Genomic DNA, 5,965 nt, shown 5'->3' with positions numbered 1-5,965 from the left:
ACCCCGTCTCTACTAAAAATACAAAAATTAGCTGGGCATGGTGGCGCACGCCTGTAGTCCCAGCTACTCGGGAGGCTGAGGCAGGAGAATTGCCTGAACCCAGGAGGCGGAGGTTGCGGTGAGCCGAGATCACGCCATTGCACTCCAGCCTGGGTAACAAGAGCGAAATTCCATCCCCACCCCCCCCCAAAAAAAGAGAAATATTTGTTAATATGTGAAAAGAGATGTGATAGAAATATATGATCGTCTTCCTGATACACACATACACACTATAAAAATTACTAAGTCAAAAAAATGCTTATATCTGGGTAAAGGATTACAAGCTATCTTTGTTTCTCACACTTTTCTTTATTCCTTTAAAATATTTTGTAGAAGGTATACATATCTCAAATTTAAGAAAAAAATGAGTTGCTTTAAGAGATGAATGGCATCATTATCAATAATTGGGCTTTTGACATAAAGCTTCAACAGTGGATGGTGTTAGGTTTTTAAAATCTTGAGCAAGCCACACCTTAAAAGAGTCATTTGGTATTAGCAAATTATTTAAAGCAATGCCTTTTAGGCTACTAGCAACTTTTTTTACTATATTAATAACTAAACATAGGAGGCTTTAAGTAGTTTCTCAGATTACTTCTTTTTCTACCCTTTGTGTTTACATGAAGTTAAAAATATAGAACTTTGAGATACAAGATTTGTCTGTATAGTTTGATGATGGGGAAAGACTCGGGATATGTGTCTTAGTCTTTTCAGGGTACTAAAATAAATTGCCATAGACTGAGTGGCTTAAACATACAGAAATTTATTTCTCTTAGTTCCAGAGGCTAGGACTTGACTAGAAGTCCAAGTCAACACACTGGCAGATTTGGGGTCTGCTGAGGGAGCCATAACGTGGCTCCTTCTCACTGTGCCCTCATATGGTGAAAGAGACCAGGCAGTTCTCTGGGGCCTCTTCTTAAGGGCACTAATGCCATTCATAAGGGCTCTTCCCTCATGATCTAATCATCTCCCAATGGCTCCAACTCCTAATACATTGGTGATTAGGTTTCAACATAAAAATTTTAGGGTGAACCAACACCCAAACCATAGCAATACATTTGAAAACTTCCTTCTGTTGGATAAAACTAAAGGAAACTCCAAGATGATTCATTCTATGATTTTTAAAAAAAATATGAATACACATTAATATTAAAAGGGCAAATCTATTTCTATGTCAGGGAAATATCAACAAGGGAACACTTGGTTCTAAGAAGGCTGGCTGTAAGCCTACCGTAGGAAGAAGTTATTTTATAAAAAGTGAGAAAATAAATAAATAAATAAAACTTTCATGTTCTATCTTGGGAGAAAGTGGTATCTTGACAACTGCTGTTTGTCACAGTAGACAGAATGAGAATCAGAATGGCAGACCTGAGAAGAGGGGCAGTAAATCTGGAAAAAACTACATATGACATATAAGTGTATGAATAAATGTGATTCTGGAGATCAAAAGTGAATTCAGAATGTGAGATTTCAGGAAAGCCAGCCCTCTTGAGGTAGCTATAAAATAATTTTTAAGCATTCATTTTTAATTTTCATAAGTCTTAAATGATTACAAATGAGCCTCTAGTAGCAAAGGTCTGGGAAAAATTGGACATGATTGCCCTGCCCCTTGTCCTTAAAGATAATTTCTTTCCTAGTTTATTGTTGCCTCTTCAGATCTTTGCAGTTAAGCATTCCAGAATGAGGCAACTAGAACACAGAAGGAGTGAATATGGCTTGGAAGAATTTTATAACAATGGTGATTATCTACTATATAATTCCAGCTTTCTTGTCAAAGATTGTGATTGCAGTTTTTATAAAACGTACTTTCTCACAGAGGGACTTTTTATATAAAGAATACCAAACTTAGTTTTGGGCATTATACCTAAATTCTACACTGAAGACCACTGGCTCCCTTTCATTATGTGAAATAAATGAGATTTAGCCTACAGTAGGATCTGTGATTATTCAACTCTACCGAAAGTAGCTCCAGACTTTGATTTTGCAGAACACATTAATATTAATTTTGTTACTTGAACATTTGCTTTTCATATAACAGAATCCACATGCTTGGTTAAGGCCAACATATGCTGTTTATTATGCAGGTTTATCTGTTCCTGATGATACAGCACATAAATCAAATCTAAATTAAACCAATACCGCATTTCTCCTATGCCATGATATTTGAGGACAACATTGTTGGCTAAGGAATCATGAGATAAAAAAAAAATACTTTTGCTTGTTGAACATGACAGAATCTATTTAGAATTTTCTTGGAGATACTCCTTTTGACCTCAATAATAACACCATTAGTGAATAGGAGCTTCAGATATTCCCACTATATATCCTGCTGTTATGCAGTTATTCTGCTTAGCTTTTAACATTTTTTTAGTAGTTACATATGCTCTTCCAAGCCAATGAAATAAAAAAAAATTAAATTGGCTTAGCAAGACTATGACTTTTTGCTTGTTTTGTTGGGAAAGAGGGTATGACATTAATCATATACAGGTATTGATCGACTTACGACCTATGCAACTTACGACGATTCGACTTTATGACCACAATCGCTAGCCACGACTGCGCTGCGTCTGGCAGCGCAAATGTTGCCCAGCTGGGCGTACGACAGTGCGGACCAGCTTCCGGCAGCACTACCATCTCCGCGTGCATATAGCCTACTCAACTTACGACCAAATCCTGTTATGACCTGTCGGAACCAATCGTTGAGCACTGGCTGTACTGCACATGTTTACAAAAGTTTGGGGCACTGATTTTTGTTCTGTCTTCAGCAGAGTAAAATGTTGGTGCAAAAACATTCAGATAAATGTTGGGGGATTTCTTATGTGAAAATGGTTTATTAACTACGGCACTGAGGAATATGGAGAGACATCTTTGTTAATGGTTTTTAGAATTGTCTTTATTACCAAACTCCCTATTTTCATATTGAGCTGTACTTAAAAAAAGCATTTTTGTGATAATATTTTTGTGTTTCCATACTCTTTATTCAATGAGGAAATATTTATCAAGCTCGTAAACACAATATACTTTGAATTGGAGACTGTAGGCCTAATCTCAAGGCTCTCAAACTGTCGTCATAAAGATACACATATTGGCACAACCCACCTGTCCAACAGATCAGTACATCTAAGGCTTAGCTCCTCCTCTGGACAGCTTTCATCTATTCATTTAGTTTGTTGAATTCATATGCCTGTTTGTTTCCTTCCAGATCTAGAAATTATCTTCTCTGCCTGTCAACTGTCATGACGGTTTTTAATCTCTAAAGTTTGGTGGCAAGGAATAGATTCATCCAATCCACCTCAAAGTACAGGCGAGATTCTTGTAAGGTTTTTAAGGGCCTGGAAATGGAATCTCCTCAGGACTAGAATGGGAATTTTAGCTTGAACTGCAACTCACTCTGGGGCTCAGTGGTCTCTTGACTTGGCATTTTCATCCCTGTCTGTCTGCTTTGCATGCTCCTTGGTGACTCTTGCTTCACTTCCTACATCACCTCTTACTGCCCCCACTGCCGGGTTTCTTGGGTCTAATTCCCAATGTAAGACTGACTACTTTACTTTCCATTCCAGCTCCCATTCAGGGATTGTGGCAAGTCTATGGAATGCTTTCTGACATCTGCCCTGTAGTTTCCGCTCATAACTGGCACTCAGATAAGCAAGACATAGTGAATATTGTATCATTCTGTGAGTGTCTAATAAGTAGAAGGTGAATTTTTAAAATACATGCTAAAAATGAAGTGTTCACGATTTCTGTTTCTACTAAAGGTTGTCAGAAAGCTGGAGAAAGGAGCATGATAGTCAAAATGGGCTTAACAATGGATCAAAAATATTGTCCCTTATTCTTTTAAACAGAAATAAAAGTATTTCTGCCTGAATAGTTAGCAAGTAATGTATCAAAAGACCCCATGCTATGAAAATATAAGAAATTGGGTGAATTGTGTTTAATCCTCATCATATCTGGTCTGTCTGTATTTAAAAAGAGTGTTTAAACGTTAAACACTCTTGTCTTCTTTGCCCTTTATTCTTGGCTTCTAGAATATTCTGTGCATTGCTTCTCTTCTTACCCACTCCCCAGCAAATTCCTTCTCAAACTCTTCTGTTGGCTTTTCTTCTCTTTTCTCTCTCTGTCATTTTAAAAACCTATTCTCCAAGTATTGGTGTCATTGAGGCTATTGTTCTTGGATATGTTCTCAATTATACAATCACCATGACCAATATTCTTCTCTCCCATGAGATTATCAGTCAACCGTAATCATAAAAGCTGTGTTTCCATCCACAACTTCTCTACTAAGTTCCAACTTACAGCAATTTTCCGTATGGTTTACTGGACTTTTCCAGCTGGATACTTACAGGCATATGCAATCCTGCCTTGCCAAATCCAACTGTTTGTCTCCACCCCCTCCCCTGACACTTTTTCTGACTTTTGTATTTCTTATGTCAATGAACATTTCCAACTAGCCACCCACATCACAAAGGGTGAATAATTATCTCCTTCCTTGTTCTAACTCCCAGAATAAATTATCTCGTCAAGTCTACTATTTTTACTCACTCAGGGCTCGTCTCCAGTCTCCATCCGTTCTTCTGCTGGTTTAGAACTTCCTCATATCTTCTGTGACTCTTTTCCCTATTTGGGGATCATTCTTCTATGTTCTATAGTCCTCATTGCTTCCAGAGTGAGTTTACTAGAATATAAATATGTCATGCTACTCTTCTACTTAAAGTTTTTAAAGGCTTCTCAATGCCTACAGAATCAAGCTCATACTCATTTTATATCATCAAATATGTTCAGGGATCATGTTCCTCCTCTGTTTTTTGTGCTTATCCTCCCTTTTCACCTGTTTCTTCCCGTATCTGTGCCTGACATAAGCGTATAAAGTAAAAAGATCTGGTTTCTACGAAGATTAATGAAACAGAATCTTTCAACATTCTGATGAAGTCTACAAATTAAAATTATCACTTTAAAATTTTATATGAATACCCTATAAACTGTGTTGACTATTTTTTACTTCCGATAAAGCCCATAAGATTATTTTTAGTAAACATTGCCATAATACCTGGCTTACCAATAAAAGGGATAACATATACTTTTGATTTTGAATCAATTAAATAACAAATAAAACATCCTAACATGTGACCTGTAACTGATAAAAGGTATAAATTGTGTAACATTAATCATATATCTTAATTTATGATATAGTCACATTAACAATGGATTAGCATTTTTTTAGGTTGCTTAGAAAAAGCAAGAATTTGTCATACATTTAGGAAACTAAATGGAGTCCAGTGTTTCAGTGCTACTCCTGCTGAGTGATTCCAGATACTTTTTGGGAATGTGATTTACAAAGAATCTGTACAGAAAAGTGGGGTTGGATGAGAAAAATGGTTGCTTTCTTCAGTGTGCTGAGTTTTGAGCTAGATAATTTGTAGGAAAGTTCAGAAATTCAGTTTTGGCTGCTTAAAAATACCTTTGTTTTGTTTCAAATGTATCATCAAAATACAATTTTTCTTTCCTATCCTGTAAGTTCTATATGACTAGTTGGACAGAATGATTATTTATCAAACTAATTTAAAGGTTTTTTTCTGTGTAATATCATGTTTCTTATATAATCAATAACCTTTAGTTGATTGGTGTTCTTCTAAAGTCAATATTGAATAAGAAATGAAAAATTCCTTCTTGGAAGAATATACTCAGAGCATATAAAACAATCACTGAAATATTTTAATGAAAAAAGATAAATATTTTAAACATGTTTATTTCAGTAGGCATATAAATGAATTGGCCAATTTAAAAAAGCATAATTTATCAAGTTAACTTTGTAAAAATCACAAAAATGTTAAAATAACTAAAGATACTACTCTATTTAATAAAATAGGTCTATCTATGAAAGTCTATCTTTCAAGAGAGATTATTATAAGACAGGATATAGTGAAAATGTAAA

Source organism: Cebus imitator, unplaced genomic scaffold, assembly GCF_001604975.1.
Source record: "Cebus imitator isolate Cc_AM_T3 unplaced genomic scaffold, Cebus_imitator-1.0 Scaffold7, whole genome shotgun sequence".
Classification (NCBI taxonomy): Eukaryota; Metazoa; Chordata; class Mammalia; order Primates; family Cebidae; genus Cebus; species Cebus imitator.
Note: the sequence above shows the minus strand (reverse complement) of the source record.